This window comes from Nicotiana attenuata, unplaced genomic scaffold (genome assembly GCF_001879085.1).
Source record: "Nicotiana attenuata strain UT unplaced genomic scaffold, NIATTr2, whole genome shotgun sequence".
NCBI lineage: Eukaryota > Viridiplantae > Streptophyta > Magnoliopsida > Solanales > Solanaceae > Nicotiana > Nicotiana attenuata.
The window spans coordinates 104,520-115,791 of record NW_017671290.1 but is presented as its reverse complement, the minus strand read 5'-3'; positions in this window follow the sequence as shown (position 1 = coordinate 115,791).

Genomic DNA, 11,272 nt, shown 5'->3' with positions numbered 1-11,272 from the left:
GTGGTCGAAAGAGGTGAGGCTGGAGGTGGCCGGGNGGAGGCATCGGAGAGAAGACCAAAAGGTTCTAGAGAGAAGAGGGAGAGGAAGAGACGAAGTAGAGAGAGAGACTGCTCGAAGAATGAGGGGTCAGGGGGTAGTTAGAATTAATTAAGGAAAATAGATCTGGGCCGTTGATCTTATTTGATCAACGGCTCAGATTGATTTGGAGCTGGGCCGAGTTTTTTTAGAACTTGGGCTGGGCGGATCTGGATTGGGTATTGGGTCAACTAAATCTGATAGAGGTGTGGCCAAATTGGCTAAAATTAAAATAATAAAGGGCTGCTTATTAAATAGCCAATTTTCCCTCTTTTATTATTTTATAAAATGGTTAAAAATATTTTAAAACAAATTAAAGGTACTGAACTTAATTAATAACGTATAAATATTAATCTAAAAATACTAAAAAATGATTTTATAATTGTAAAATAGGCTTAATTGCAATTATATGCAATTTGGCTTAAAAAAATACCAAACAAATGTGTAAAAATATGCAAAAATTACCTTAATTATATCTTGGTGTAAATATGAGAATGAAAATAAATTATTCACCAGAAAATGCTAGTCTGGGAATAATTATTGAATTTTGTACTATTAAAATAGATAATGAATTGATTTTAAAAATAAGGGAAAAATACCAAAACTCTTGGGCATGCTTATATATGCATGTGCATGCTATTTTGAGAGTATTTTGAGTATATGAAAATATGTAAGGAAAAATTGGGTAACAACAGCTACCGGGCCTCAAATATCGAGCCTGGAAGCCATTCATAATTATTAAGTCCAATTCAAGAATTTTTTATTTAGTTAAACTAACAAATTTCTAAAAAATGTTGAAAATGACACATAATAATTAAGTATAGCTTGGTGCTACCGGGCCTCAAATATCGAGCCTGGAAGGCCATACATAATTATTAAGTCCAATTCAAGAATTTTTAATTTAATTTATTAAACTAACAAATTTCTAAAAAATATTGAAAATGACACACATAATAATTAAGGATAGCTTGGTGCTACCGGGCCTCAAATGTCGAGCCTCGAAACCATAGATAATTACTCAGTCCAATATTAAAAATAATTATTTAATTTATTAAACTAACACACACAATTAATTTTATTTAAATTATAGTAGACGACATGGCCTTTCCTCCGCTTGCGCATCCTGGACCTGCCGAGGATCAGCTATTAGTGTTGCAGGGCAACCATAGGTCCTCCTATGTATGGGAGGGACAGCTATCGGAGCAGGCTCTCCGCCCCAGGAGACCTGACGATTTGTGGGAGTTCATCGTGGAGCATCCTTTCCATGCCCGCGTAGTCGCGCGCCTACAGGCTACGGGCTTCTATTCAATTTTTGAGCTTGGACGGATGTAGCTTGATTGGTCTCTTATCACGGCCTTGGTAGATCGGTGACGACCGGAGACGCACATTTTTCACTTGCCCACTGGAGAGGCCACCATCACGCTGGAGGATGTTCAGGTTTTGTACGGGTTGCGCGTAGATGGACGGGCCGTGGCACTGCCCCAGTACATTAGATCCATGACGCGTGCACAATTTTTGGATATGATGGGGCAGTTTACTGGTTATAGACCTCAGGGTGACGTTGGGGGCAGTCGCGTTGCTTTGTCAGCCATCAGAGATCATATGGCGTTTTTGCACCCAGACATTACCGGCAAGACGGAGGATCTCCATATTGAGAGGTACACGCGGTTGGCGCTGCTCCTGCTTTTCGGGTGTGTCTTGTTCCCGAACACTTCGGGGAGTAATGTGAGTATGCGCTTTCTCCATCATCTTCAACGGCTGGATGATTTACCCCAGTACAGCTGGGGCGCTGCTGTTCTCGCATACCTGTATAGGAGTATATGCCGGGCGAGCATGGGCCCAGCGGTGGACATATGTGGTTTTCTGCCTCTCCTACAGGTGACAACATTTTCGAATACTCTGTTCATTACTCCGAATTCTATATGGCCGAAATGACTCATAAATTTTACATCAACCTTTTATCTTAGGTTTGGGCCTGGCAGCGGATCATGCCGTTGCAGCCACCTCTACCACCACTTGCGCCCGGTGAGGCTTATCCGTTTCTCCCTCTAGCTTCTAGGTGGATTCTCCGGCGTGGGAACTACCGAGGGAGCGATGCTCATCATAATCTCCCCCTTGTCAGGGATGTGTTAGATATGCTGGTGGACGGACAGGTAAATATGTAGCAGCATGCCGACAATGCTCCACTCGTTGACTATGGCCGGCGGGTGGCACAGGTGGCTCATCGGACCCTGTTTCAAGAGAGAGATGCCGCGAGGTTGGACCACGAGGCTCAGTATGCGGCGTCAGAGGACTACAATCGGGGTAGGGGTGTCCCACGAGGCAAGGGGGCTGTGACGACCCAAAGGGGTCATCACTTGTTTTCTTACCCATTCTGTACTTCCGAGGCCTTGAAAACCTCATCTGGGGTTGCCTCGTTTTGCGTGCGCAGTTCGGGCGCATAGCCGGAAAGCTTAAATATGAATTCTGTGAGAAAATGCTAAATTTTGATATTAAATTGAATAAATTTGACTTCGGTCAACATTTTGGGTAAACGGACCCGGACCCGTGATTTGACGGTCCCGGAGGGTCCGTAGGAAAATATGGGACTTGGGCGTATGCCCGGGATCGAATTCCGAGGTCCCAAGTCCGAGAAATGAATTTTTGTGTGAAATTGTTTTCTGGAAATAATTAAGGAAAATGGAAATGAAATTTGATTAAAAGACTATGGTATCGGGCCCGTATTTTGGTTTCGGCGCCCGGTACAAGTCTTATATATGGTTTAAGCGCTTTCTGTAAAGTTTGGTTGAAACTGGACGTCGTTTGACGTGTTTCGGACCTAAAATGGGAATTTGATATTTTATGAAGAAATTGGAAGAAATCATGAGTTTTGAGGCTTGATTCGATGTTTATGTTGTTAATTTAGCGATTTGATCGCGCGAGTAAGTCCGTAGGATGTTTTTGAGGTTGTGTGCATGTTTGATTTGGAGCCCCGAGGGCTCGGGAGAGTTTTGGATAGGTGTTGGAGTGCTTTTTTCAACCTTGGGAAAAATTGCAGCTATAACTGACCTGCAGGCTTCGCAATTGCGAAGCCTGGCTCGCAAATGCGAGCTCGCAATTGCGAAGAGTCAGCTCGCAAATGCGAGAATGTGCCAGGCCTGAAGTTATCGCAAATGCGATATAAAACCTCGCAAATGCGATGTGTCAGGTTTCGCAAATGCGAACCTCCCAGTTTCCCTCATAGTTCGCAAATGTGAACAAGTATCTCACAATTCCCAAACTTGGTCGGGGTTCGCAATTGCGAACCCCAGTTCGCAAATGCGACATCAGAGACCCAGCAAATTTATACTTAATCGATTTTCCACCATTTTTTACCATTCTTTCAAGACCCAAACTCCATAGGCGATTTTTCAAGGACAAAACTTCTTCCAAATCATTTGTAAGTCGATTTTTACTTAATTCCTTCAATCATTTACATCATTTAAAATATTTTCCTCTTAAAATCAATGAAATTCATGGGTGAAATTGGGGGTTTGGGGTAGAACCTAGGTTTTTCTAAAATTGGGGATTTGGACCTCGATTTGAGGTCCGATTTCGACACAAATCATATATTCGGGTTCGTGGGGGAATGGGTAACCGGATTTTGGTTCGAACCTCGGGTTTTGACCACGTTGGCCTGAGGGGCATTTTGGTCATTTTACCTAAAATTTGCGTCTTAGCTTGAAATTAAATAATAGAATCAGTTGCTTGAGATGTCATTTACAATGTGTGATTTAATTGAATAGATTTGGGCCCTTTGGAGTCGAGTACTCGTGGCAAGAACGTGGTTGCTAGTTGATTTTAGCCGGTTCGAGGTAAGTATCTTGCCTAACCTTGTGTGGGGGACTTCCCCTTAGGATTTGAGTCTTCTTTGTTGATTGTATTCCTTGTACGCGAGGTGACGAGTGAGTGCTCGGATTTATTTGTGGAAAATTGCCCCTTTTAGGCTCTTATGTCCTTGTAATCACCGAATATGAAGTTGTTCTTGATACGATGGAGTTCCCTGTTATTAGTTTCACCTCTACATGACTTACTTGGAATTTATCTGCCCTTTTTGGTTATTCTTTTTTCCTAATTGACTTTAACTTGTTTAACTGTGGACATTTACCCTTCTATAGTCACATTATCATTCCTAACTGCTTGTCTTTATCTGGAAAGCATTAATTCTATCTCTCGTGTAATTAATTGGTCTTAATTGGAAAGAAGTTAGATATCCTATGTTTAGTCAACATTTCCTTAATGGTAATTAATTGATTTATGTTAATTTCCTTATTGTTGAACTGAGTATTATGGAATCGTTGTTTCGTATTATTTCTCCCTTGTTGAGTTGTTCTTATTGCGCTTAATATTTCTTTGTTACGGTTATTCCTTATGAGTTAGTTGTGCCGTCTTTTGGTGAATGGAAATACCTGAGTTGATTCTCTTGCTTTGTTCCTGTATATATTGTCATTTGTTGTGTGGTCGTTGATACTATGATGCACGAGGTTTCTGCCGTGCGGTCGTTGATACTATGATGCACGAGGTTACTGCTGTGCGGCTATTAATACTGTGATGCACGGGGTCTCTGCCGTGCAGTTGTTGTTGAAGGGTTGCACGAGGTCTTTGCCGTGCTATTGTTGCTATTGATGTTTTGCACATGCGGCGTAATAAGGCGGGATATGTTATATGCTTATGTGTGGGTTGCGCATGTGGCAGAATAAGGTGGGAACATTGTGATGCACATGTGGCGAAATAAGGCGGTGCCTATTATATTATTATTTGCACGTGTGGCGTAATAAGGTAGGCTATGTCAGGGGTTGATTTTAAAGAATTGTGACGGTCTGTGGAGGCATTCCTATTTGTTTAATATTGTGATTATGGGTTGTTTACCTGTATGAGCTTTACCGCTTGGAAGTAGTGTGAGGAAACATTCGTACGTGCGGTCCGTTCTCCTTTTCATGATTACCAGTTGGGAAAAATCCTTGTCAAAAACACATGTACAAGCATACACGTAGTTGGACACCCCATTAGAGGTGAATTCCTTCCGATTTTGTTAAGGGTGGAGATACGCCCTCCTTCATCCATTATATATGTGAGAGTGGTCCTAGTTAGCCAGTTAGTTGTCAGCATGACCGTGAGATTGATGGGGCACAGGATGCCAAGTGTCAGATTTCAGATGCTGGGTTTTCTCGTGAGTTGTGGTTTGTCAGAGATTTTTGGTAGAATTGTGGGAAGATTTGAACAAGACCTTATGTGAACATCATTGTAGGATATGAGTTATTGACTTGTTTTTCCCCTTGGTGTATTGTGACCTTAGGATTTGGATTGTGATTCTGCCGTCATCTCGTATCATCATTTATTATATTCTCGTTGTTACTTGTTGTCCTCTTTTCCTTATTGGGAATCGTAGCATTCTTAGTCATTCATGCAGACCTTACATATTTATATATCGGTTCCATTATTCCTATGATTATACTATTTATTTGACCGGTAGGTGCCTTGACTGTTCCTCGTCACTACTCCACCGAGGTTAGTCTTGATACTTACTAGGCACCGCCGTGGTGTGCTCATGCTACTCTTCTGTACATTTTTGTTGTGCAGATACAGGTACCCCCGTTCAGTTCTGTCAGCCTGGGATGGAGGCGTTTCTATAGAGACTTCGAGGTATATCTGCTACGTCCGCAGACCGAAGAGTCACTTTCTATCTTCTGTAATAAGTATAGTTCTATCAGTATTTTCCTTTTGTATAGATATTCTTGAGTCAGAGCCTCTTATGTATCCCTTAACTTGTGATTTGTGAGTTTCCGGGTTATGGGAATGTTGTTAGCTTCGAGAATTGTTATGGTATGTGCCGAACGGCACCTTAAACACCGTTTTATTTTACTAGTTCAGTTTTATTTACTTTCTTCCGCAATTATGGTTTATCTTCCGCATTGTTAGGCTTACCTAGTCGTACGGACTAGGTGCCGTCATGACATGTTCACGGAGGGCGAACTGGGGTCGTGACAAGTTGGTATCAGAGCTCTAGGTTCATAGGAGTCACAGGTCACAAGCCGGTTTATTAGAGTCTCGTGGATCGGTACGGAGACGTCTGTACTTATCTGCGAGAGGCTATGTAACCGTTATTCCACTTCATTTGATTTCCCTGTCGTGCGAGATTTTTGACAACCACAATCCTAAACCTCTGTCTTCTACTCTCTCATAGATGGTGAGGACACGTACTACCCGAGGTGATCAGGCACCCACGCCCTCTGCTGTAGCCGTCGGAGGTCGAGGCCGGGGTAGAGTCCGAGGACACGCACGTGGTGCAGCGAGAGCACCTAGGCGAGCTGCCGTCGAGGTACCACCAACAGATCCAACCGGAGTCCAGGAACCTGACACGCCTACTGCTACTGCTACTCCAGCCCTTCAGGAGACTTTGGCACAGTTCATGAGTATGTACACCACTTTGGCTCAGGCAGGATTGTTTCCCCTTGCTGCAACCACATCCCAGGCCGAGGTAGGAGCACAGACTCCCGCCGCCCGCACTCTTGAGCAGCGAGCGCATGTTGAGCAGGTCCCAGAGATAATTCCTGCGCCGCCTGCGGCACCAGTTCAGCCCGAGGGCATAGCAGCGGCTTCCGAGCAGGAGCAGATGAGACTAGAGAGGTTCAAGAAGTATGATCCTCCGGTGTTCAGTGGATTAGCATCAGACGATGCCTTGGGGTTTCTTGATGAGTGTTACTGTATTCTCCGTACTATGGGTATCTCTGGATCGAGCGGGGTTCCTTTCACTACTTTTCAGCTTCGAGGAGCCGCCTACGATTGGTGGCGCACCTATGAGTTAGATAGTCCAGATGAGGCAGCTTCACTGACTTGGACCCAGTTTTCAGATATGTTTCTGAGAGAGTTTGTTCCTCAGAGCCTCAGGGATGCATGGCGCGCGGAGATTGAGCATTTGCGCCAGGGTGCTATGATCGTCTCGGAGTATGCTGTCCGTTACACCAGTTTGGCTAAACATGCCTCAGCTTGGTTTCTACTGTTTGCGAGAAGGTTCGCCGGTTCATTGAGGGGCTTATTCCTAGCATCAGGTCCAGCATGGCCCGTGAGTTGGAGATGGATATTCCGTATAAGCAGGTGGTAAACATTGCTAGGAGGATAGAGGGTATGCATGCTAGAGAGAGAGGGGGCAGGCAGGGTCATGAGAGAGAGCAGACGAGATCAGGAGAGAGAGTTTGAGGAGGCGAGGAGCCCTCATAGACCGAGGAGATCTACTGGTCCTTATTTTGGAGGCAGGGTGCGTCATGGTAGAGGTTTTGCGGGTCAGCCAGTTCAGTTTGCGCTTCATACTCTACATGGTGACTCAGGTGCTCATGGGTCTCGGAGTAACCGTATTGCACAGTTCCCACCGCCTCGTCAGTAGAGAGGGTGCTTTGAGTGTGGAGATACTAGCCACATGGTGAGAGATTTTCCCTGACTTCGGACCGATGTGTCACGGCGAGGTATTCAGGCAGGTAGGGGGCGCCCAAGAAGGGGAGGCCCGGCTCGTTGAAGTGTTTCATATAGTAGGCTTGAGGCCGGTGCGCCAGTTGAATGTGATTCAGGTACGGATTCGGTTTGTTATACGGGGCACTATCTGTAGTTCATCACAGTTCTGCTTATCGGGGTGAGCTCCCTTATTTGTTGATTCCAGTTATGGGTGCATTTCATGATTTGCACTATGTTTATGTGATTATCCCGTTGGTAGGTTTTATGAGTGATAGCCGTGTCTATCGTCCGTTTCCAGTTGTTGTCGAGAGTATGAGGCTAGTAGTAAATTCATGTTGTCTGCTTCGGTAGGTTTGATGTGATCACTGAGTATTCTTGGTTACGAGCTGTGATTTCTATGCTCCACCGGTGTGGGAGCTAGCCTGTGTTGTAATTTGTAGACGGAATTGATCTAGTGAGAGTCTCTAGATGGGTTGATGTGTGCCCTACTTGTGATTCAGTGCTGAGGGCGGGACCCTCGTGATTTCAGGTGATTTGATATGTTGAGACAGGGCTGTGTACTGCAGTGAGAGTTATATCAGTATAAGATCCTTGTGAGTCTTTTATATGCTTTCATTCTTTCTGGTTAGATGTTTTTGTCCATTTGTGTTTTAGAAGAATTTGTGCTAGTTTGATTTGTTTGTTAGTTCCCTTATGTGTTTCCTTTCTCATATTCAGTCATTTCCGTTCTATGCTTCTTGAGTTTTAGCTTGTGGGGTGTTGTCACGACCCCAGTTCACCCTCCATGAACATGTCGTGATGGCACCTAGTTCCTACAACTAGGTAAGCCTAAAAATGCGGAAGTTAATATAAATTGCGGAAACATTTAATTAAATTTAGCAAAACTAAAAGGAACGGTATATAAGTGCCACTTGGCAAATACAACCCAAAAGTAAAACGCGGAAGTCTACAATTTCATCCCAAAACCCGAAAACTCATGGGAACCACAGGCTAATAGAAATGTAATATGCTGCTCTAACTCCAGAATGTCTAAACAACTGAAAGAAAAGGATAGGGTAACTACTAAAGCTGGAACAGAATAGAGACTCCTGGTCTGCGAACGCGGCAGATATACCTCAAAGTCTCCGCTAGATCTCTCTGCCTCGAGGATAGTACGCCTGAGTGGAGGTACCTGGGTCTGCACATGAAAAACATGCGTAGAAGGGGCATGAGTACACCACGGCGGTACTCAGTAAGTGTCAAGCCTAACCTCGGTTGGGTAGTGACGAGGAAGGTCAGGGCCCTACTGAGGTTAAACAATATAATATGAATTAACAGTATGAAAATAGGCAGTAGTAATGAGTACAGCAATGGAATAAGACAGGCTAAACAAAGCAATAACAATTACACAAGGAACGGAGTAAACACGAAATATATACAGCTCAATACCAATGGTAACAATGAGGATCTCCCAGGATACCGTCCTGTAGTCCTTTTCTCATCTGTCCAGTGGATGTCCCGGCATACCGTCCCGTAGTACATCATATGTATATATCCGAAGGATCTCCCAAGATACCATCCCGTAGTCCAACTATCAATGTGCAGGGTGATCTATCGGGAATCTAACTCGTAGTCCCAAAGTAAATATGCAGGGGGATCTATCGGGAATCGAACCCGCATTCCCAAAGTAAATATGCAGGGGAATCTATCGGGAATCTAACCCGCAATCCCAAAGTAAATATGCAGGGGGATCTATCGGGAATCGAACCCGCAGTCCAAAAGTAAACAAACAAGGGGGGAGCTACCGGAATCCCACATCCGTAGTCCGAATGGAAATACGTAGCCACAACAAGAAGATATTCAGAACTAGAGTACAAGAAAATACAAGGCAACAAGTAGTTCTAGCCTAACATGATTCACGTAGTACAATCAAGGCAACTTAAGCAAATAGGCAATTTAGGTCAGCTAAGCATGCTTTTCTAAACTAACACAGGCTATAATTGCAAGTAGAATAAAGCAGGTAAGAAAGAAACTCAGTCTAGATATTTAAAGCAAAAACAGGTTTTTCAACAATTAGCTCAAGTACGCGCTCGTCACCTCACGCACAAGGCATTCAATTACCAATATCATATCCTAAGGGGAAAGGTCCCCCACACAAGGTTAGACAAGCCACTAACCTCGAACCGGCTCCAAAATCAACTCGAAATCACACTTTTGCCACGAGTATCCGACTCCAAATGGCCCAAATCTATTCAATCCAATTACGCATTGTAAATAACATCGCAAGCAACTGATTCTACTAATTAATTCAACGTTAAGGCGCGAAATTAGGTAAAAAAACCAAAATTCCCTTCAGGCCAATGCCTCGGAATCGAATAATTTTCACATTTTCAGAACCCTCACACTCTAACAAGTCTAACCATTTAAAAATCTCCCAAATCGGAGGTCAAACACCCACTCAAAACTCAATAGTTTAGCCTATGAAGTTCCACCGATTTTTCATTCAAAAATCCGATGTTAAGGATGAATTTGTGATTAGATTAGTGGGTATTAAGTATAAGCGAGTAGAGAATCATTACCCAATCGTTGCCCTTGAAAACCCCTCGAAATTGCTCCCAAATCCGAGCTCCCAAGCTTGTATTTTGATAGAAATGGCTAACCCTCGTTTTTGAAACATTAAATACTGCCCAGAACTTTAATGCATCGCGAACGCGGAGGTGAGCTCGAGTTCGCGAAGAAGAAAAATTGAAGATGCCAAATTTACCTTTCGCGATCGTGCTGGGTGGAATGCGAACGCGAAGGTCTGGGATATGAAACTACCCGAACGCGACACCTGGGTGCGAACGCGATGAAGTAAAATGTAAGGCCCGGGATTTGCCCTATGCGAACTCGAAGAAGCCTACGCTAACGCGATGAGAAATTTGCCGAGGCTACGCGAACGTGGGGTAGGGTATGCGAACGTGTATAAGGAACTGCCCCCCCCCCCTCCAGGATTACTCTACGCGAACGCGTGAGAGGGGCCGCGAACGCGAACAAGAAGAACAGCAAAGCTACGCGAACGCGAAAGGAGGCCCGCGAACGCGAAGAAGGATCTGGGATATGCAACAGCTGAAGGATTTCTGCAATATTTTCAAACTCCAAAATGCTCCGTTGAGCATCCGAAACACACCCGAGGCCCCCGGGACCTCAACCAAACCTACGGACATATCCCATAACACCATTCAAACTCGTACCAATCCTTAAACCACCTAATACGACGCCGGAAACTCGAATTAAACAAGGATTTGAGCCTAAGAACTTCAAATTTCATCAAAACACGCTTTCGATCAAAAACCTAACCAAAACACGTCCGAATGACCTGAAATTTTGCACACACATCCCAAATGACATGACGGAGCTACTGCAACTTCCGAAATTCCAATCCGACACTCGGATCAAAAACTCACTATCGGACCGAAAACTTCAAAAATTCAAACTTCGGCATTTCAAGCCCATATGAGCTACGGGCTTCCAAAATACATTCCGAACACGCTCCCAACCCCGAAATCACCTAATGGAGCTAACGGAACCATCGGATTTCCATTCCGAGGTCGTCTTCACACTGTTCCGACTACGGACCACTTTTCAACACTTAAGCTCTCATTTAGGGACTAAGCGTCCCAAAAGTCTCCGAAACCCAACACCGAACGTCCCGGCAAACCAAAATAGCAGAAATGAACTTAGGGGAAGCAGTTAATAGGGGATCGGGGCGTTA